Raw genomic sequence first — 24,409 nt, 5'->3', positions numbered from 1 at the left:
AACAGTGAATTAGAAAGATGTGACAAGGCCAGATGGCAACGAGCTTTGAATGCAAAGGAAAGGAATCTGAATTTTTAATCTTGTAGAAAATAGTCAACCAAGGTATATAATTGCATTTTTGGTTTTTAAACAGGCTTGTGATTTGAAATGTTTAGTTGTTATTTTTTAAGATGGTTAACTCTGCCAATCATCGAAAAATATACATAATATATGCTAAAAGGAGAAAAAAGAGGGGAAAACAAGGAAGATTTTATAATTTTCTAGCCCCTACCTGAAATAATAAGGAGCTGATGAGATGGAAGAAAGGCTAGATTCAATAAATGTTTCTGAGTTAGTACAGATAAATGTTAGTGACCAATTGAATGTGAAGAGACAGAGAGAGGGAACTGTTAAGGATGACACTGAATGTTCTGGTTTAGAAGACTGTAATGGATGACAGTGCCATTACGGTTAACATTGGAAGTAGGATAATTTACTGGGGATGGGGAGGGAAATAAACATCAAATTTGAAATACTTGAAAGAAATCCTAGTAGACATCTCCAGAGATAGTAATGTGGATGTGGAACTCAAAAGAGTTGCAGCTCATTCTTATTTCTAACTTTTTGAGGCAAGTGAGTGAGTGTTGACCTGAGGAGGTAGAGTTTTTTTATGTAGCGATAGAGTACTTCCTCTATAACCTCCAATCTAGGAGATTGAATGAAAGCATTGAAGAGTACCAGGGATGGAAACTTAGCAAACTGGCTCACATTAAAAATGTGAGTAGAGTGGAATAGTCTGTCAAGGGAGACAGAATGAAGCAAGGGAAGACTTAGGGAAGAATGGATTTTGAGCAGAAGGGAGTCCTGTTGGTGCCAGATTTCACTAAAGTGCCAAGGAGTATGAAGATTAAGCCTCAGTTTCGGGTTAGAAATAAGGGAGTTTATGGTCATACCAGGAAGACTGAGTTGGGGGAATGTAAGCCACATTACAGTAGGCGGAATAATGAATTCTACTTGAGGAAGCTGAGTCGGTAATGGCAGGCAGCCTACATTTTCCACACATTTGGTGTTGAAGGAAAAGAGGGGAATAGAATGGTAGCTGCAAGTTGTGGTAGGATCGAAGGAAGGCTTTTGAGAAAGCAAAGTTGAGAACAGTCTTGGAGAAAGATATTTGTAACAAAAGGGAAACAGATTACCTAATGGCACAACTTGTAGGGGCAATGGGAGAGGATACAATCCACCTGGAAGAGGGACCTTGGAAAGAAAAATGGGTACCTCTCTCCTCCAAGAGAGGAGGAAAGAAACTAAAGACAATTGTCAAATGGTAAAATAAACAGGTTTCTACCTCTTTTGCTCTTTTATGCTTTAGGAAGTAGGAAGCCAGATAGTTAAATGACAGTTGACAAGAGAAGAAGAGTAGTAAAGATTTGTAACAGCTGCTTGAGGACTAGGACAGAGAGATGAGCAGGTGTAAGTGAAGGAGTTTCTGAAGTCACCCCTTTGTAGTCGCATCAATCTGCCCAGTGGTATAAGTTTTTTCAGCATCATGGAATAGCTTTGGAGCAGGAATAGAGAAAAGCTATTAATTAAATTACCCTGAGTCAGAAATGGATCCAGGGGTACGACAGAAGGACAGTTGGTACAAATATACAAGTCTGAAAGTGGTACTATAGTTCTGTAGGGTGGGGGAGGTTAAATAATCAAGATTAATAACATTGCTTTTATTTTTACTCCAATCTTGGAGGTTTAGGCAAAAAGACTTAATTTATTCTAAGTCAGCTTTGAAAGAAGACAAATATTTAGACAGGAATCAGCATGTCTTCTTTATAGATTCATCATTGTGTAAGTCAGCATCATGGCGGAAACCTACATTCATCGGCTTAGTTAGTTTTCCTGAGTCTTTGCAGTAAAATGAGTTCCCAGAAAGTTCATCCTCTGAGTAGGATTTTAACCAGGGAGACCATCATTACTTTGTCTCAACAACTATCTTTGTAGTTGCTTGCATTCTCACTTCTTGTTTGTAAGGGATAACAAAGATAAACCTTTGAGAAGGGATAATTGTACATTTATTTGTAAAGATTCCATTGTAGGCGTACAGCTGATACTAGATTTCCTCTCTTCTGTTGGCACCTTAAGTCAAACCTTTAACTGACTGTCACAGAAATTTGTTGAAGTCTGCCTTTATGTATAAAAAGCTTTTTCATTAAAACATCATCTAGGATGTGACAAAGTGGACTATATACCGAACTTGCTGGCCTGATTCTGCTCTTAACCACTTAAATCCAAATATGTCACTTTATATCTTAGAGCCACAATGAAATCAGCATAAAAATAACTGCTTTCCTTCAAGATTCAGGTTGAGAGCCTGCCATTTAGGAGAAATCATCTTATAATAAAATCCTCTTAGATGGACAGTTAAGATGGTTCTGCCTTCTCTCAGTCCCTTTCCATTTCTCATCCCTTCCTCCTCTTACTGAATGAGGTCAGAAGCAAATTTCAGTAGAGTCAAACATCACCTCCTTATCCATCACTCAAGTCCCCAGCACAAGTGCCCTAGCTTGATGTAGGGTTCTGTCCTCTTTATTCCTAGTGCCGTGTGATTCATTCAGTTGTTCATCTAGTCAACGAATATTGAGTGCCTGTGGGATAGTCACTTGTCTGGGCACTGTGAACATTCTGTGACATCTGTGAACGTGAATGATTCTCTGTAATGCTATTTTTACCCAACTGTGTTGAAATTTTATGCTCATGTTTATGTCTTACCCACCAGACTGTACATACCCGAAGGTAGGGAATTGAACCTTATTTCTTCAAAACCCCATGATCTAGCATAGTGTTTGACACTGAGTGAGTGGTCAAAGATTTGTCAAGTATGTTAATTATTGCAAACAGCTCAGTTAGCAGGAGCACATTTATAGTCTGAGACTTATAACGGAGGAAACATATTTACAGAAGACTTGATATAACAGTCTCTTAAGTTATAGTGATCTGCCATGTTAGAAATACATTTAATCAACTTGATTTGTTTGGTGACCTCAGAAATGAAGCAACTTTGTAGTTTTGGTGAAAGTTACAGCTAAACTTGAGAAACATTTTCTGAGAGTGCCAACAGTAGATGGAGGCATTAAAAAATCCTATTCATGAAAACCAGAGAGGGGCAGGTTAAACCCATGGAGAAAATAAAATCTTTGGTTTTCATCATTGCCATCTAATAAGTGATTTCTATGAGTTATTTATTTACTTTGTAATTGAGCAAGTCATAAAATGAATTGAGCAGCCACAGATCTGTTGCAAATGAAGATGAAACATCATGTGCTTTTATTTAATAAGAAATTTAATCTTATTAAATAAAATTGAATTTTCAAGATAGTTAAAAAGCTTGGTATGTTGTATGGTCATAAGGCTGTTATTCAAACAAGTGACTGTCCAGTTTCAGTAGAATGTTAGTGTATTCAAGGGGAACATTTTCACTAAATTGGCAGTTGTTTAAATGCATTGGTCAAAATCGTCTTGATCTTTATCACATAAAGGATTACTCTGGAAACTCAGTAGGTGATAAAAAATTTGTCGTGCATGTTCATTCTATGTGACATTTACCAAAATGGTTCAAAATTTTTAAGAAATTCAACTCTCACTGGTCTATTTTGGCTCATTTCCACCAAATAGGTAGATTTGCTAAATTTTCTTTTCATGTGCAATATTTTTAAGCTGAATTTAATAGTTGATTTGTCATTGTGCAAACAGTATTTATTCACATGGAGTCCATGATTAGGATCTTGTTTCTCCTCTGATAAACTTTTTTATTATTATTATTTTTTACCTCTACTAGCTTCTTCAGTTATAAGAATGAAAATTCAAAATTTGACATAAATTTCAAATTTGAAATTTCTTTTAGTATGTTGATCTCTGAGACTGTAGAGCAGAGAAGGAAAATTATCTTAAGGAGAATGGTTTTCTACTGAAAACTTACAATAAACTATTTGGGAAATCCACAAGAAATACTTCCCCTCTATCAGGAAGATACAAATTATTTTAGAGGGTCTTTCTTTAGAAATTCCTTGACATTATTTTTCCATTCACATTTGCTTTTGATTTGCCTAAGGAGAGCACAGAATAATGAAAAACATAGGATTTGGTCTTGAGGTAGTACCTGAATTTGAATCCTAACCCCAGAATTTACATATGATGTGACCCAGGGCAAATTGCCTCAGTTGTCTCATGTAGGAAATGATGAGTGTCATTTTTGAAGAGTAAATGTAATAACTAATTTTAGCAGGATTAAAAGTAGAATGAAGTAACCTATAGAAAGATACTCACTTTGTAGTTGAAAACTATGGGATGTGACAATGACGAAATGGCTTTGAATCCGTTGTCTCATAGGCAAACCAGAGCCACTGCTTTACAGTCACCTTTTGTTCACATATATGCATTTGGATATGATTTTAGTTATTGCAAAATGTGATCAAAACCAAGACAACACTCAAAAGATACTTATATAGATGAAGCTCTATATTTAGGTTTTTAAAAATCAGTTTTGTGAGTACAGAATGGAAGGGACCTAGTTTGTCAACAGCGCCAATAAGCAAAGATCTAGCAGCTTTAAATGACTGCTTTGTTCATTCACCAAATATTTACTGAGTACATACTGTGTGCTCAGTGCTGAAGATGGAGCAGTAAACAAAACACACACAATTCCCTGCCTTCAGTAACTTCTGTTCTAATTGATCATGAGCTCAACCCAAAACAAACCAAGTGAAGCTACTGTGAGAGAGGAGAGAATTTGCTTTTATAATGCAGTTTCCAACTATAGTAAGTCAGGGTTCTAATGGATTTTATGCTTATGGAACATACTTGTGTTCTTACGTTTATCTTTGGTGATAACAAATTAAAAGGGATATGATAATTTGGAGTGTCTTGGGAAGACAACATCATGAGTTTTCTGAAACCATGTGCATAGTAAATGGTGTGCTAGGAGAAATGCAGGAGAAACTAGATGGTTTATGTCCAGAGAAGAAAAGGGCCGGAGGAAGTGATAGCTGACCTCGAGCATTTAAGGAGTTGATTCAAAGGAAAGGCAACAGACTGACTTTACGTTGCTCCAAAATGGGACTAGAACCAAAGAGTAGCAGATTTCAAAAAGTAGATTTTAGCTCAAGACAGAGAATTTTCTGCTTAGAAGAGTTATTCCATAGCAAGAGGTTGTCAAGGGACAGGCTTCCTCTTTGCTGAGGGTAACTCAGCAGAAGCTGAGAGAACACTGTGAGGGGTCCTCTCTGAGTGGGAGACTGGCAAATGTACCTCTGAATCTCCAACTCTGTAACACCATTTTTGTTCTGTAGTTAATCACTGCAAGGATTCATAGCCCAGAAAAGCTCCAGAGCCCTCATGATTCCAGTGACAGTATCACTGTAGAATCTCTCTACTTTGTAAATTTTATAGGAGAATGAGGTTTTCCTTATTTATCAGCCATGTTCAAGAAGTGTTTTGTATGATTTTGCTTTTGTTTTTTAAAACGGCGACCCCTTAGAGATTTGCCTGTCTAAGTCCATTTTCTTGTCAGGATTGGAGATGGCCAGTTATTCTGATACTTAAATATTCATTTCTGTGGCATATCTATATATTTCATTGGCCAACCTTCTGTGAATTGTCTGGATTTTGATTAGCTAAACTCCTGGCAAGCTAAATTTCTCTAACAATCTTCAATCCGTTATATTAAATGCCTGTTCAACCTTGGAAGATATATTGATTTTTTTTTTCTCAGCAAAGTGACGAACACCGATTCCATGACTATAATAGAGATTGATTACATTTTATGGAACACAAAGAGAATGCTGATCTTAGTGAGACAATCTTAGGGCTTACAGAAATGAAAATATCGTTTGAATTAATAATGAAGTTAATGAATTCATCTGTTGCTGATGAAGTATTTTGAGAAAATATGAAAAGCTCTGCAACTACACAAACACTGAGAAGAATTAAGACGAATTATGATATGCTGGAGGTGTCGGTTTTGTGAACCCTTTTAAAAACTTAATAGTAATTGTTCTCCAATCCAAAGCTATGGCATTAATCCCCAGCACACCTGGGCATGTTGCATGGAAGTGTTCCTATTAAGAGACATTTTTCAGTTAAGTCAGGACAAAAGTAAATCATGATCGATGTCAACCAAATTCAAAATATTAAGAAGTCTATGGGAGTTTCTGATATGATTTATGTTTCTGATATGATTTATGTACCCTAAATTTAAAGTTGAACGAGTTTTCCTTTTAGTCTAAGCTTTTTAATGGTTAAGCCTAAACTAGAATAAATAAATGTTAATATGTTTTTATTATTCTGCTTTGCTGTCTAATAGCTTTTACTTTATAACTTAAAAGGTATTTAAAAAACAAACAAAAAACCAGGCACACATGTCATAAGCTTAATGTTTGCAAAGTATATGGACTATGTTTTCTGAGAGAGAATAGAAATAAGAAACAAAGGTAAATATTTTAAGGTGTTGAAATAAGCTATGGTGAATCTGGAAAACGTTGTTAAGGGAAGAGTATAGAATTACTTTCTCTGAAAAATCCTTGGAAAGAAGGAAACCAGCTTATGTCTGTTTAGGGACCTTATCCATTTGTCCATCTTCTATCCCCGTCACCTATCATTGTGCCAAACGTGAGATCTAGCTCAGAGGAGGAGTTCAGTAGCATCTGTTAAATGAACAAACAAGTTCCCTGATAGCAGAAAGAAAGAGAAATCATCATAACAAACAACGTTTGTTGAGCTACTAACATGTGCCGTGGGACATTACCTGTTTTCCCCCAAGGTTTCGCAGTTCTTACATGGCTACAGGGCGGTAAGTCTCAGGGCAGGGCTAGGGGCACTGGCATTGATGAAGCTGAAGAATATTTGTGCGTATTCTGAAAGATCTGTTTACATGTCTGCTATAGTTGATGAAGAAAAGGGACCAAACCTGAGGATTTGGGAAACATCAGAGAAATTATTATAAGTATTTTTGTGGCCCATTCTTTTATTCTATGATTGTACTATGCATGGTAATACTATTCTTTATGATGTGTTCTAATTATTTCATAGGTATATGCTTTGGCTTTTCTATAAACTTTTTGTTGGTAAATTATTTTTGGTCCATCCTAGATGTTCTCTGTATCTCTGTAACTTTAGATTCCGAGAGTTCTAGAAGTCTTAGGTCCTTGATCCATACAGTGAAGAGATGAAATCTCCAATTTAATATAGTGATGAACAAATGATGCAGAAACTACTCTAACAATAGTTGACTATTTCCTTTGATCTTGTGTCTAGAGAAAACATTTTATATAATTTTTTATTTTATCGAACTTTACAATTTCAGATTTATAGAATGAAACCTTTTACTCAAGAACTCAGCGTTTGCTTAAATATTCTCACAGTTTGTAAAACATGACTTTAAAAGTAATTTAAATAAAATAACAACTTAGGACTAGCTAATTGCCACCAAACTCTACAAAAACTCTGCAGTAAATAGTTTTCTCCTTGTTATTTCCTATCTGAATAGACACGTTAAGCTGTTCCTTTCACTGTAACTTATTCAGCCAGCGAAGGCTCATGTGCACCCATTGGTACTATTAAATATATGAAAGTATAATTTTATTTACACCATAGCTATTTTATATTTTATTTTTCCTCTCATATCTCCTAAATTAGAGTGAAGCTAGAATTCAGACAAAAACTAATTGCTGAAAAATTGGAAAATTAAACCTAGGAAATACATAAATCTACCTAACTATAGAGAATTTCATAATGAAATTATGTTTTATTTTAAAAAATAATGTTTAGAAGTTAAAAGAGAGAGATCCCCTGACTTTAAAAAAATACATAAATTAGTTTTGTGTTAACTTTTTAAGTGAATTGTTTTGTTGGCGTAGGAAGAAAACATCTTTAATGTAGTGTGAATTAGTGATTTAAATAGCATCCGTTGGAGGTGATTTTGTGAACAAACTGCCATTACACTTACATGTGAAATAAGTGTTCATATTCAGGATTCCCACTTATTGTAAGCTAAGATATTTTATGGGAACCAAGTACCTAACAGTATTAAATCACAGAATGAATGAAGGTAGTCTTATGAAGGGTATCTAATGAATGATCAAGTAACATAATTACTTAATGCAGTCTATAAACTCTAGTATTATGGGTATATATTTATTTCATACTCTTTAAAAATGTAAATATAAAGTTACCACCATCAGGTGGAAAGACTGATTGATTAATTAAAATGGAAAGGTTTTTGTAAAGTTTAGAAGTCAGTATGTAAATCAGTAACTTTTCTGAATGATTTTTAAAGCCTGCAGTTCTATTAAATTTTGAGAATTAATGAAAATGAAAGGAAGCCAGTTTCCCCTCCATACCATCTTCAAAAGTGACATTATTTTCAAGTTTAAATCCTAGGCAAGCATTTAGTAGATTGCAAGTACTATTTTTTTTAGCTAAGTTAGATTTCAAAGTTTCCTTTATAAGTTGTAGAAGTGGTTTTGCTCACTGTTTAAAAAATCTAAGTTATACAGACATGTGTAAATTAAAAAGTGGAAGCCCTCCCCTTCACTTGTTTCACTCCCCAGTTTTGCCACTGCTATATTCAATATCTTGTAGTAGCTTGAATATATTTCCCTGTGCTATACAGTATAAACTTGTTAATATGTTTTATATATACCAGTCAGTATCTGCAAATCTCAAACTCCTAGTTTATCCCCTCCCACCCCGCTCCCCTCTGGCAACCACAAGTCTATACTCTATGTATGAGAGTCTGTTTCTGTTTTATATATAAGTTCATTTGTCTTTTTTTTTTAATTCCACACATGAGTGATATCACATGGTATTTTTCTTTTTCTGGATTACTTCACTTAGAATGACATCCTCCAGGGCCATCCAAGTTGCTGCAAATGACATTATTTTATCATTTTTTATGGCTGAGTAACATTCCATTGTATAAATATACCACAACTTTTTTACTCAGTCTTCTGTTGATGAACAAATATTTAGGTTGTTTCCATGTCTTGGCTGTTGTAAATAAACTATTGTTTATCTGAAGGGTTAGAATTGGATGAGACCTTCTGAAAATAGACACCTAAAATAGAATTATAAGAAGCAGAGTAGTGTACTTTAAAAAGAATTTTTAAGGTGATAGTAATGCCTTACCAAAATCAGTTGAACTTCAAAGTTGGTCTTAAAAGCAGACTGGAATATTGATATCTAAGAGTTTCTGATGAAATTTTTGACTAAGGGCTTTTAGTTTTGAAAGAAATGAAAATATTGATGTTTATTTTGAGCAAAGTTGATTATTATTACCACACACCTAGGTTAAAATAAGAAATTCTACTTTGGACTCTTGCCCAGAGTTTCTCCTTGTCTCCTAATTTTCTTTTCCCCAAGTCCTTCTAATGTAATCTTCAGTTCACTTCTCCCTGGATACTTTGAAGTTTCCTTGTTGCCTCTAAGAGATTAAAAATAATATCATAACTAGTAAATTTGTTCAAAAATCCACTTTCTCAGTTCTCACCTCCAAAGATTCTGATTCACTATGTTTAGAGTGGATCAAATTATCTGAATTTTCAATAGGAATGCCAGGCAATTCTCCAAGTTATATCTGAGAAAGACTAGACGAAAAAGTTTGTATACTAGTAATGACTCTTAATAATTTTACCTTTCTTTCCTTTTTTATATTCACTAGTTTGTTTTACTTTTTAGATTCCACTTATAAGTGATATCATACAGTATTTGTCTTTCTCTGTCTGACTTATTTCATTTAGCATAATACCCTCCAAGGCCATCCATGTTGTTGCAAATGGCAAAATTTCATTCTTTTTTTTTAGTGGCTGAGTAGTATTTGTGGTATCTATAAACCACATTTTCCTTATTCTTCCATTTGTTGATGGACACTTAGGTTGCTTCCTTATCTTGGCAATTGTAAATAATGCTGCTATGAACATTGGGGTACACATATCTTTTCGAATTAGTGTTTTCATGTTCCTTTCTTACGTTTTTAGCCTCACATATAGTGTCTCTCTATCCTCCAGCCAAATGGGATGACATGCTCTCTCTCAAACTGGATTTTGAGTTCTTCTATCTTCGTGTTTTTCCTGGAAAACCAATTCCCTCCTCTCCACCTCTATCTTTACGTTACTCCTCATGTTCTAAATCAAATCCCACCTGTTAAACGAGAACTCACTATTTCTTCATCCTGCAATGGTCCATTTCTACAGCATTTATCAACATCACACAGTTGGTGCTGTGGTGTAGTATTGCTCCTTATGGCTCACGTGCAGTTCTTCTCTGTATTTCTCATAGTGCCTTACACATAATCAACATTAGAAATGTGTTGCTTCACTGGTTGAGTGAGTGAGTGATAATGTAATTAGACTAATAGGGAGCAGGGCAAAGACTGCACTTCAACCCCATGAAGCCACTTCTTGACATTTTGCAACTTGTTCTTCTCCTGAGAGACTCCATTACTCTCACTTCAGATTGGATTGCTTGTTTTGGTGAATAAAACAAAAACTAATGTTTACTATTTGTTTGAGTCTGTTAATTACATATTTAAACCACCCTACTTGCCATGCTTGAGGAAGTTAATCCATAGCAAGGGCAGAGTTTAGACATTTTATTTGAAATCTACTGTTACAACTCCAGACAGTTTTTACCCCAGCAGGTCTAGGTTGCTAAAGGTTCAGATGTTAGCTTTCTTAAAGTAGTTTAGCTTTCTTAAAAGAGAATTATATTTATGTTCAGAATAACTTCCTGTCAGTAGCTACAACATAACATTGTGGTGAGGTCTTTAGTGTAAGTGCAGCATTTGTCACAGGCACAGCGCTTGAAGTGCATTTGGTTTCTGTGCTGTATTCTTGCTACGTGGAACCAAATTCTACAATTTAGCATAGCTGTGAGTATCACCTAGCACTGTGTCCATAAAAACGGGATATACTTCATGCTACTGGAAACGATAATTTCCCGAGAATAGAAAAGGGAACTAGCATATATTTACCAATGTTATTCAAGAAAAGCACTATTCATTTGAAAAAAAATTTTGTCACGAGACAGGCATCTTCCTAATACTGTTTCATGACATAGGAACATTTGCACTATTTTTTCTCAATTTTGAAAGCAAGCACTTGGTAAGTCACCTTGGAAAAATGGAGGTGATTTATTAATTTGTCATTTTCTGGGACTGAAAACATCTTGACAAATAAAAAGATGTCCATCGACATATATTCCTTTCTCTTAAAACTAGCAATTTAGTACATTAGGGGAACGTCTTTGGGCAGGCTGGTCTCCTGTAGGTTTGACTGTGGAGGAGCAGGTGCGCGCTTCCAAAGTGTCTTTACAAGTGTCTCAGTGGGGCTTCCCTCCCATGCCTCCGCAGGAGACAGCTCATCTGTTTAATCCTTATGTTTCAGTCAACCTTTCTTATTATGCAGACAGGGCTCTGAGGCTCAGCTGGATTTTGACTCTCCCAATGAATTGATGGGGCTCTTTGATCTTAACTGTGTATTGCATCTGTTTCATCTTTCCTCTTCATGCATGGCCTTCCAAACTCTGTTGCTAGCTGGTGCTTTTAAAGTAAATGGGTATTTATACGAACAAACAAATAAAACTTGCCATATAAAGCTCAGGTACAAACTCCACTTTCCGAGTTGGACTTTTTTGTTTTTGTCATGGTAAACTTTCTTGAAAAAAAAATCCCCAAAGCAATTTAATTAGGTTACTCTGTAAGGGACCACCAGACTTGAGAGTATTTAACTGTGTGTGTGTGTGAGTGTGTCTGTGTTTTCTAGGATCAGATTTGCACAGAAAATAAGAATGACTGTTCTTCACAATCTAATACATTGTATGAGAGCATAATATCTTATTAATAGACCATATTGGAGCAAGAGGCATACAGCTCGCTTAGAAAAATCTATCACAGAACTGTAAAAATCCTGCTGGGCAATATTCTTCTTTTTGATGGGAGTGAAGAAAGCAGGGAAAATCAGTTAGAATCGGAACTAATCCATATGGAAAGATCAGACTAGGTTATAGGATGCTAAAATAGCATTTCTTTTAAGTAAATTTCTAAGATGAAGGATGTGCGGATGGACTCGTGTGAGGTGGGAGTGGAGCAGTGCTGAGGGAACAGCGTGGGTTGTCTGCTTCCCCGCAGTAACGCATATAAAGTCATGATTAATTGAACTAGAAAATACCAAGTTTTTATCTGTGTAATCTTTGATGCTCTAGTCTGGTATTTTGGAGACTTGTATTAACTCTTTCTGTTTTTAATTCTCCATGAATCCTCATTTATCTTTGAGTGTACCACGATCTTGTGATGATAATGTAATGTCCATGCTGTCAGGATGATTTCAGCTGCGCCAAAAAAATTGACGTTTCATAAGAGCCAGAGGCCCTTGGAAGAGTTATGAAGAGGTTTCTCTCCGAGAGGAGGAAGACTGTGATGTGACCTTCTAGTCTATTAAGCATATACTTTATCCCAACATACATATAGTAAATGTACTAATAGCTATTAGTGAATTGTCAGAATAAACATTTAGAGATTGAAAAATATAAGGGATTTAATCCCTACTTGTAGCTCTATAATACCATTTTTTTTTTTTAAAGAATATTCAGATAATTTTCTTCCACTCAAAAGGACCTCTCTAGCCACACCATGATACTCAACTCTGAACCGGGGAGATTTTCATCACTATTTTTGCACTTTCCATGTGGAATCTGGGAATGACTATGCAGGAAGGAAGTATGAAAGGTTACTCAGTCCTTTGTCAAGCAGAACACCCTGAGAGCCACTAGAGATGTTACTTGGCCTTGCCTGCAGGAAATGCATTAACACAAACCAAAATCTTGTTTTATTTCTGTGCTTTTCTGTGATTCACAAGTCCTGAAAAGTTCCAACATATGTTAGAATAATGTCCATTTGGCTCATCAGTGTAACCCTAGGTCGCTGCAGCTTACTGTACTAGAATTTATTTCAAAGATGCTAAATTGCTGCCTGCACATTTCCTCATGTTCGTCAGTTCTGACCTTACTATTAATTCGTAACTTGCCTTCTTGTTACTTCCTAATAGTAATTGGGTAATTCATTTGACCTCTGTTATTCTACCTAAATGTGAAGGGTGATCTTCTTACATTATCCTCTAGAGAAGGGAGGAAGAAGACATTTATATTGGGTGTATTGGTGGAGATATGGTTTCTAAATATGAACTGCCACTGAAATACCCTTGTCTGGGCTCTCTGACCATGCCTTTTGCTCGATGACTATCATTGCATGGTCTCAATTCTTGAATATCCCTTGCACCCATTAATTTCCATTGAACCAGAAGTTACCCAAGACTGTGTTATTTTAATTCAGAAGTTTAAATGACTAATTAGTGGGTCATGAAATCAACTTAATATGTAGATCATAACCAGCATTTAAAGAAGAAAGAAAGAAAAATATCAGAGTGCATTGCATATAATAAAAGTATTGTTTCATGAGGAAATTTTTTCAAAAATATCTTGAGTATATGTGTGGTACTTGGTTGTGCTGTAAATATTTTCTTACCATGGATCTCAATTAAAAATCAAAAGCCTGAAATATCAAGTCAAATCAAAACTGAGCTGGATCATATGGCCTCTAGTAAGGTTTTGCCTGGATGCTGGGTTTTAGAATTCAGTGTATTATTTTACCATATTCAAATTATGTTTTTCACTAGTTAATCTCAAGCAAATCAAAGAAATTAGCTCATAGCAATAGAAATAATAATGGAAGCTTAGCAAGTGTCTCCAGAATTGTTAAGAGATAGGCTGTACCAGCAGACTGAGGGTACAATATTCTTACCAATCAAACCATTTGGCTTTAAGTAGTTGTTTTAGAAACATGAATATTTAGTTACACCAGAGGAGCATACGGATCACAGAAGAAGGATTTTGTTAATACCTTATTTTGTCATTGGGCCTAAACAGAATGAATGTAAACTATGACTGCATACTTCTGTTATATGACAAGAAAGGATGTAACAGTTACCACTCTTTAAAAATATCTCAAGGTTAAAATCTTTGCCTTTTCACTTAAAAAATGTCTTTGTAAGTGTGATCCTTTTATTATGAATGATATAATTGGGTTTTATTTCCCCTTTGCCTCTGTATCTACCAGGGATTAATGTAGGGAGGAAACTAGTTGTCCTTATATTGCACACTTGCAGTTTATTTCAGGACTGAGAAATGTCAGTGCTGTTCAGCGAGGCCAGCAGGAGAGAGAGAAGAAGATTATAATTTGGTTGTGCACATGTGTATATGGTTTAATCTTCTTGGTCATGTCATTCTTACCCTCTGTAAAGTCCATGCTGGTGTGTAAATTTGGTCCTCTGTGACCAGCAGAAGCAGGCACTTCAGAGCAGAAATGTGGGGTGTCAGGCTCCACCCCAGACCTACAGAATCAAAATCTGCATTTTAACAAGCTGCCCAAGGGAACAACATGATCATGAAAGTTTGAGAAGTGCTGGTATATATGATAAGTACTACTGATTGCCATATAGACCTGTATCCATTTCGTAGGTAACATTTGCTCTGGAAAAGAAAAATTGACAAGTGAAAAGAACCAGCAGTCTTCCATATCCCAGAGCTGCAGTTGATCGTCTAATGGTGTCTATAATCAATGACGATGGAGAGCTGCTGCTGCTGCTGAGAGCATCCATTACCAAGTGTTGGCCAGTCGTGTTGTCCATCAACTAACCCATTTAACCATCTTCTTCCCCTACCAGTTGGATGCTGTTTTACAGAGGAGGCAGCAGAGGCCAGAGGGCCTAAGATCACTCTGTTTTGAATCCAAGGCTAACATCTGTGGTGGTAGTTGCACCTTTTAAACGTAAAAAAGTCTCATTTGTTTCAAAATAGGGAGAAAACATGACACTTGAAAGATTCCTATGAGGGTATCGATTGGCATTTGTTTAGGTAATATTTTTAAGTAACATGAGTTCTCAAATTTTGCGTCTTTGAAAGACAGGAAGTCTTACGTTTGAAGTTTTAAGCCCACATCACACTTCAAGGTCATCAGCTCACAATTTATTGTATACGAGAATACCTGCTGTGTGGCTTCACGTGGCCCCCAGCTCCGGATGTTCTGCTGGTGTCTAGGGAACTTAGCCTTGAGAAGGAACTGCCTGTTTGTACATTTGTACATTTGTAACATGAATAGAAGAATCCTTACTTGAAACGACTCGAAAATTGTACAGAACGCAGGAATGCAGTTTGTCTCTCATGTGCTGAATTAAATCCTTTATAAGGAAGACATCCTTTGAGAAAGAAGATGCTGCAGGAATGTCAACATTTTGGTATTTATTGGGTGAAGAAGATCAACTCTTGTAACAAATGCTATTAAAATAGCATGGAATATTTTTTCTTTTTCTTTTATTTTGTATCAATATGAGATGAAGGGTGTTTACTAAACTTATTGTGGTAATAATTGAATAAGGTATATAAGCCAATTCATTATATTGTATACCTTAAACTTGTAGACTGCTGTATGCAACTATGTCTCAAAAAAAGGGAATAAGAAACAAAATTATACAGAACTGGAAAAAACAGCATTGAAATGAGAGTTGGCAAGATCACCTTATGATGCAGAAGAACAGTGCCATGTGCTTCATAGCACATAGGCTGGTGAGCCATGTCCACTAGCAGGCGGAAATAGAATGCCCCAGCTTTTTTATAAAGAAACTAAGATATACTAATTGCACATTCAAGTGGGCATAATGAAAAAAATTTAGGCATTAAATTTGTTAGTATTTTAAATACATATATACATAAATTCATAGAATAGTGAAGAATATAGTCTGAAGAGTAGTCCTTCCTCCACTCCCACTTCCCAAGCTCCAGTTTCCATACTAAAGCAACCATGGTTAGCAGTTTTTTGTGTATTTTTCAAAAATATTCTCTACATACACAAGCATCATGTACAAAATCCTTATTAAACAAAATGACAACATACACTACACATGGTTCTGCGCCATTCTTCTTGAATGTATCACAGAAATAACTTCATGCCAGTACATCATTTTAATGCCATGCAGCATTCCAAAGCATGGATATAAAATAACTTATTTAACCAGTTACCTTTGGTAACTTCTTAGATTATTCTCCGTCTTTTGCTATTACAAATAATACTGCAACTGGGTTATTGTCTGTATAATGTCAAGCATATGCAAATATATGTATTCTCAGGTCTTCACATGCCAAGTCCTGATTTATGTTTACTATGCAATAGTTAAATAAATGGGGGAACATAACCAAATAGCATAGTGGGCAGAGTAATACTAATAACTGCGAATATTATTTACAATGTAGTAAGTACTTCATAGTAGTTGTTTCATTCTTACAATTCTATGCGGAAGTTGTTGTTACTATTATTGTTGTTGTTAATTATCTAAGTGAGAAAGCCAGCATCTGAATTCCCCCAAAAGCTTGACTCTTGAGCCCTTGTTCCTACTTACTGGGCTGTGCTGCTTCCCGGTGATTCCCTTGCTCCTGTAGCAACGACAGAGCATTTACTGAACATCTACTATGTGCCAGAGAGCTGATAGGTATGATTTAACCACAATGGCATTACAAGGCGGTGTTGTTTTTTAACAGAGCCTTAATAAGGTTTAGGAATTTGCCCCCATCCCAGGCCTATGAGGAGCCAGGAATGGAAACAGGGCATCTGACTCCTGAACTACACAGCACAACGAAGAAGGGAATTCAGGCCTTCAAGTCTATGTTCAGCAGGCCAGAAGGCAGAAATGAAACGAATGGACCTGCGAGAGTTAATTAAACATGTTCAGGTGATCAGAGGGATTAGGAAGGCTGTTGCAAGGGCCAGTGGAAGACGTTTTGGGGCACACGGATAAGAGCACCTGCAGCTGATTAGGGCTGGGTGGTCTGTATGCATCTACAGTGGTTACTTCTGCATGGTTCTCCATGGACAGTGTTTCCAAGTCTAGATTGCCTTGTTCTCACCGGCTGCTTCCATCTTAACGAAATCCACACCTACGCATTGTATTTATATGTTACACAACCCATTGTAATGGTGGCATTGGCACGCCCTACAGAAAAAAGCAGCCTTGGTGATTCTGCTCTGAGCCAGAATTTGTGCCTACGGGGATCAGCAATCAGCATGTGCTCACATCGGAAAAGAAAAAGAAAAGCTCTGAGATTCCTCAAGGTATTGACAATTCCTCCAGGTCAATTTCTCTTTCAGCTTCCGTTTTCTTAGTGGTCTTGCTTTTTTCGAGCAAGTCAGAAGCTGTCATAGAGAAGTCAAAATTAGAGCCCTCTTTAGAAGACCTGTAAGTCTTATAAAATTATAGGTCTTATGCAAATTATAATTTGTAATTGAAGTCACAAGTGTCTGTTGATTGTTGTTACTGTGTTATTTTAGAAATCAGTTTTATCATCTAGGCTGTGTTCCTGTGCCTGGTCTCTTGTGTTTAAAATACTGAGTTTTCCCAGGTTTAGATTGCCTTATTTATATTCAGTGACTCTTTGGTAATGTTTTATAGAAAAAATAAAGGATGTAGTATAGGTGGACATGTCAGAATTATTTATATGGTGGTTATACTAAAGATAGTAACTAAGGTACGTAATGAGTGTTTACTAAGCAGGTCAGGAAATATGCGGCAGGCTTTATACACATTATCTGAGTTAATACCAAAACCCTATTAAGAGAGTAGTATTATTGTTGCTGTTCTTATTTTACATGTGAGGTCTTTTATTCCTACTTTTGAGATCAACAATTATAATGATGTTAAAGCAAGCTTTTCTAAAAGAAGAAACACTTTCTAATTTTACAGAACATATTTCCTATTTTGGCATTTCTCCTTCCAGTCTTTGTCCAGATGGACACAGTAATCAATATATGTACAATTCTGTATTCTACTTTTTTCAGTCAGTATAGTCTCATAAGAATTTGGTTTTCTCAGTCATCCTCATTATCACATAATGACTGCATGTGAGTAATTGCCATAATTTATTTAATAATTTCCCTCTTTGGGGACATTAGGTTGTTTCCATTTTCTGTTATAGATAACTACTTCAATGAAAAGCTTTGTGTGTGTAGCATATTTTATTCTCTTGGAATTTCCTAGGAAAAAGTCCTTTCAAATAGTAAAGAGCTTTTTTGACTCATTTTGACTTTCTGAGTTAGATTATTTTCATAGGAGCAAATAGTGAGCATTATTGAAACATTCATTTTGGAATTATAGGAGAAATGTCTATTTTGAACTTTTTTTAGGTATGAACAAATTTTCAGTACTTTAAAGATATAATTTTGAGAGAATATATACCTAATTAATATATAGTCATCACATAAAGCCAAAGTTGTGATTTTTTTGCATTATTAATTGTAAAAGTAGACAAATTGGGCCTTGAGGAGGGTGTATGCAACAAAAGTATTCATTCTTCATCAACATGTATTTCTTTTTTTTTTTTTTCTTTTTCTTTTTAATGAGCACAGCTCATGTCCTAACAGGGCGTCACTAAAGTCACAGCTAAGTCTTTGTCCTTGACGTTGTGTTACAGCACACTCTTATATTGTAGCATTTCCAACTTCTTTATGTTTTGGCTTTTATGGAATCTAACTCGTTGCTTAATATCAGCCAGAGATGTGAAGAATAAAGAATATCATACGCGCACACACACATATACACACTAAGAATCACTGAAACCATATTTTTCGCATCTCTGTTCTGGTGAAATTGAAGAAACCCTTTTGTCTCCTTAGGATGAAAGTATCTTTCTTTGTAATTTGGGGGATCCCTGAATCATCATATCCTCATTCTTTACATTTTAGAGTGCATCTAAATACATTTACCTTTTCAGCAATCTGCCTAAATAAACCAAGTGCAGGACTTTGGACCCTCTGTTACAGGAACATCTTCATGTGAAAATAAAATAAATTTAGGCTACATACCATGACTTATTAATGCAGTGTACTATAAATGCAATTTTCACAGGTAGCGATAACCATTTTGGTCCCTTTAGGGAACCAGATATAAAAAATCCCTATGCAAAAATAAGCTTCAAAATTGCATTTTAACTTTTCACCAAATTCTTTCATCCCAGAAAGACCTACTAATTTCTTGGTGAATATAACTTTATCATATTGTATATTATTTTTTAAACTCTGCAGTGCAGACTTTTTACTTCACTGATGTTTAAACACTTCGATGTGAAAAAATAATTCTTTAGCAAATATTACATTGGTTTAATGGCTTACCAAGCAGATTAAGCTCTTTACTGACCGAGTGAACGTTTCACTTTCAAAGATACTGTCATATTTTTATAGGAATTTTATGTGTTAACTAATATGCATTTAAATTTCACTAAATTCTCTATATGTACATTTGTGTATATCTGCATATTTCTATATGATTTAAGTAGACTGATTTTTAGAAGGGAAAATTTGTATTAGGATGTAATGATATCTGTCTCTCAATCTAAAGTTGTAGAAGTTATTGTTAGCAGAGATGCCCAAATTAGTTTCTTACATTATTCTATATAAATATGATTTGAACTTTTATGTGAGGGTACGTTCCAGAAATTGAAATTTATGAAGTACTCTTCTTGATGAAAAAGGGATGCGTGGAGACAACTTCTTAATGTCAGAATACCTGTTCCATGGGTTGACTTAAAGCTATTTGGCGATTAAGCTGGCTCCTCCTGATAATAATCTGCCCATAGACATTACCAAGGTAGCACAAAGAAGGAAAAGAAAATACAAAGGCATGTGAAAATGGAACTCTGGTAGATTTTTAAAAATTCTCCTTATTCTAATATCCCATATCCTTAACATTGAGATTGAAGCCCTCCTTATTGCAACTTTGCACATCCCCTACTGCTTGAACTAAAAACCCTAAGAACTACATGTCTGAGATCTGAATGTATTCTTGGTCCCAAATCAATCTTGTCACTTGTCGGAAAGCAATGCAAGATAATAAGTAGTATTCACCTGATTGCTTTCCTGCTTCGAGACAGCTGGTGACGCGTGTCTTCCTGATAACCAGGAGTTTCAGATCTAAGGCAGGGATAAAGGGAAGCTGCGAGCTTGCAGAATCTAAATTTGACAGTCGATGGCTGAGGAGAGGGTCAGAAGGGATAGAATCTGTGACACGTATGAGAAAGGAATAAAATTTATCTGCTCTGGTTGCAATGATTAGATGTCTCTTTGTCTGGCTTTCTTACAGCGGTTGACTGATTGTACCTGCCAGCTGGTTAATATCATAATTAACAAAGTTGCTACTATGTCTGCAAAGTTTAATCGAAAAATTTGCCAGGGATATGATGGCATTGTCACAAAGATCACAAGGGACTCGGAGTCGATTTTTGCTCAAGGTGGAACGGCGAAGCTGTGTAGGCAAAATGAGAAATCTCGAACTTGTTCAGCCAAAGGTAGGTTTCTGTCATAATCCAACCTCCTCAGCTTTCTTATTAAGATTTTTATTTGATGGTGAGTGGGAATTTTTTGTTGTTTTGTGACCAAAATTATTCATAAAAAGATCCATATGCTTCTTGAGCATTAATAGCATATTCTCTGGAAGCTTTGGGTGTTTATCCAAATCTGGAAATTCAGAAATACAGTGAAATAGCTTTTGATACTGAGAATGGAATATAAAGCTATGTTTGCCTATTGTGTCTAGCTAATCTTTATCAGTTTACAGACTAAATCTTTGGTAGCAAATATCAATGTATATTGTGTAGCACTTGGATTTAGTTTGCTCAACAATGTAAAAGCCATTACTCTGCTTTATTCTATTGTGTCAACCTTAAGGAGCAAAAAAAAAAAAAAAAAAAAAATCCACAAGCATAGTTATAGAATATGTAGAGGTTCTATTTCAGTTTCAAGAAATGCTCAGAGTAGGGTGAAAGAGGGCTGAGGTCTTAAAGTGATTAGGGCTTTTTTTTTTTTTTTTTTTTAAGAGCACTTATAAAGACCGGTATTTGGCCATTGATTGTTAAACTTGTATTTTCTTTTTACTGTGATTTGCTTTGCTTGATTGAATATTCAAGCTCTGAGGAGTTTCCCAAATGATAGCCTTCACATGTTGCTAATTAATGAATGTGAATATTGATGAGGAGGGGCATGTGTCTCTGTGTATATGCCTGTGCGTTTCCTCTGAGTACAAAGAGAGAGGAAAGCATCTCAAAAATATGCAGAAGGCAAAATTTGGGATATTTATGCTGTGTCACAGCACCACTATAATGGCAAGGCAATCAATTTGCAATGTAATGGGGGATATACATTAAGGTTCTTTTACTTTCTCTCCATGGTCATGCAAGCCACTATATCATGGCCAAAAAAAAAAAAAAAAAGCAATAATTTGTTTTTTGTCTTTTGCTATCTATCTTTTGTGTTAATGGCAGTTTTTAAACATCATGAATAACATTTTGGGAACAAATTAATGCACAGCATGTATATTTTTTAATATGCCCATAAACTTTCTTGTGGGTTTATTCCTAACCATGGGAGACTAGATATTCTGAGTATGCTCATTTTACATTTGACAGTCAAATTTCATTTTCTCAAATTTTAAAAATGAATCCTTTTATGAGATTATACATTTTAAAGCCGTTGAGGGTCCAGATAATTTAAAAAACTATAGAAATTTCGGTTAAAATTTGACTTAGCACATTTGCAATCTCCACTGAAATTTGATGACGTTGATAAGAAAAACTGAAAGTGGAGGTGTAAATCATTATTTTATTTTATTCTGGACATCATTTTCAGAAAAGAATGTTATTCTCCTGTTAAAGGCGCTCTCTTTTTTTTTTCCCTTTGACTTTACATCTCTCCCTTCGTACTATCTGGCACCTGATAAGCACTCAACATGTATTTATCGAGTGAATGAATTAATGAATTTGAGTCCTGCTGCTGCTATTCAAATATGGTTAATATTTGCTTCCTCTAAATCAATCTTTTTTTTTAATGCAGTAAACATTATGGATAGAAACACATAGATGAATGGCACAATCACAGACAATAGGGAGGATTAAGTTCCTAAAATAATACAATGTTGTTTTAACCTAAACCCCCATAATATTTTGTGTAATTGAGATTTGCTGTTGTAAGAACTCAGTTGGAGTAGCAAAGGTCTATGAGGATTAGAAAGGGCCAGGGAAGTGATTCACAGCGGATACACCCGTTCTTTTAAACAGGATTATCTCCTGAGATGTGTAGAAATGAACTCTTGTCAGAGTTTCAAAGGAATTAATATTTTTGGTAAAATGTGCTAATGTAAAGAGTTAGAAGATTAGTGATGCATAATGAAAGCAATGCATTCTTTCACATGGAAATAAGAATATAATAAATGTCCTGCAGGTGATTGGGGCTGTAGCAATTTTATTCACGATTAAAGTTTGATTGACCTTTGTTAGGGTGATTAACCCTTCTGAAATTAAAAGCCAGAGCTGAATTATTCTGGCCAATTTAAATGCAAACATTGAACAGGTCGTGTGTCATTCAAATAATAATAATAAAAAACCCTCCTATTTTAATTTTCGTTTTTGCACGTCTGAATGAGATGCTGCCTTAGAAGGATTATAGCTCAGGCAGAGCGTACTAGTGGCAGAGAGTATAGAATAATGTTCAGATAATTGGGAGCACATGGAAGGGTCCCAGGCATCACTCCCCCCATTCAAAACATCAAAACCACCACCCCAACAAAAGCAGGGAGCCTAAAGGCCATCTCCACACAACTGAAAATGCGTGCTCTCAATAGAAAAAGCTTAGGAATATCCTGAAAAGGTTAGGAATAAATAACAGTGACATCTCTATTCCAATCCAGTGCCACTAAACTGTATATTAGATCCACATTAAATCCTGAAAATGGGGGCTTTTGGGTACGGTTGCTTATGAAGCTAATCAGAAAAGTTAATTATTTCTGACGTCTGGAATTTCATTCCCCATGATCTCTGATAATCTATGGATAAAGTTGGTATTTTCAAATACATTGTTAAGAGGAACATTCTCTAGTTGTTTACATAGCCATCTAATGGTGTGGTTTTGTTTTCCCCATTCAATTTTCTTGAAGCCTTGGTGAAAGGTTGCACGTTCAAGTTGCTTCCAAAAACTGTTTCCGTTTTTCATAGCGCATTAAATTTTTTTATTACTAAGTCAGTGAATATTTTTAGTTTTAGGTCCCACCACATAGTGAACACATCTTCTTTTTATGTGTCTGTGGACTATTAAAATGATAATAAAGGTTCTCGTCCTTCCATATGTAATTTATTTCTCTCTCTTTTCATCAAAGAATTTACTCTGAATGTGTCAAGGTAGAAAAGTCCAAAGTATTATAGTGTAAAAATTAAGAAGCCCGAGGTGCTATAGTTTATTTTTGCACAAGCATTTCATGTACTCTTTTAACATCCTTCTGAAAGACAGGCTTCTACTCCGGGCCTGTGAAGAAAGTCAAAGATGAAAAACTTGTGATGGATTGACAGATTATTCAGCTAGCAAAGTGACTCTGACATCCTCCAGAGAGATGGATAATACCTTGCAGCATAGATTAATAACGTGTTCAACTAAGATCTGTTTGCTGTGAGGATAATTTCCTAATTCTTAATTGTGGGGCTAGTATTCAACCATAAAGGGTAAACAAATACTATCTGCACCTTGCCTGATAAAGTGTAGATAATCAGCTTTAGTTTTGATACATTGAATTGTCAAACTTAAAAAAAAAGAAAATCCCAGTTGTTCCACAGTAATATTTTCACTAAAAAAACAAACACTGCCGCTAAGTCAAATCTCTAAAATAAACACCACTAATTCTTCAGATACAAGTCGGTGCTATTCTCTAATTTGATTATTCTTGTTTTACCTCTTACCAGAACGAAATGAAAATAATTGGGGGCATTACAATTTATTGTCAATACAGCATTCTCGAGGCATAAAAAGCTAATGTGATAGCATCTTCTCAGGGTTGCCATTAATTGTCAGTAGTCTTTTCCATAAAAGAAAGTCATGGCTCGAGAAAGTGAAATTCATATTGTTTTGGGGTAGAAAAAAGAATTAGTGAAAGAGCAAAGGCAAACGAGATTGTATTTTGTTAAATCCTAAATCCAATCATTTGTTTTGCTTCAGTGTGTTTAGAAGACATTTTTATTTCTTTGTTGCCTTTGTTTCTGGCAATCTGTTCCCCTCTAATCCATCCACTCCCAGACCTAGCATTTTTGCTTATAGTTGTGAAATAACTTTCTTTGCATTAATAAGCCAAAATTAATCCATTTGACATTTTCATGGGCCACATATTTTAGCTGGAGTCCTTCTGTTCAAAAAAGCAGATGATTTGAAAAGCAACTAGTTATTTTATTCATTGCGTGTTATTTGTGAGTCAACAATTTAATTTAATTCCACAAAATTTACAGTAGGCCTACCAAGAGCAATTTTATTGTTCTGGGC

The 24,409-nt window shown here is 35.5% G+C and overlaps 1 long non-coding RNA gene across 1 annotated transcript in view; it reads left to right on the top strand.

Moving 5' to 3' along the window:
- The window catches only part of LOC106729855, a 96,816-nt gene that overhangs the window by 44,260 nt on the left and 28,147 nt on the right, over positions 1 to 24,409 (top strand). Inside the window, exon 9 of the long non-coding RNA XR_004324712.1 lies at positions 20,199 to 20,403. This is a non-coding gene — a long non-coding RNA (uncharacterized LOC106729855). The remainder of the gene's footprint in view (positions 1 to 20,198; positions 20,404 to 24,409) is intronic.

Source organism: Camelus ferus, chromosome 12 (assembly GCF_009834535.1).
Source record: "Camelus ferus isolate YT-003-E chromosome 12, BCGSAC_Cfer_1.0, whole genome shotgun sequence".
NCBI lineage: Eukaryota > Metazoa > Chordata > Mammalia > Artiodactyla > Camelidae > Camelus > Camelus ferus.
Note: the sequence above shows the minus strand (reverse complement) of the source record. Positions and strands in the feature narration are given on the sequence as shown.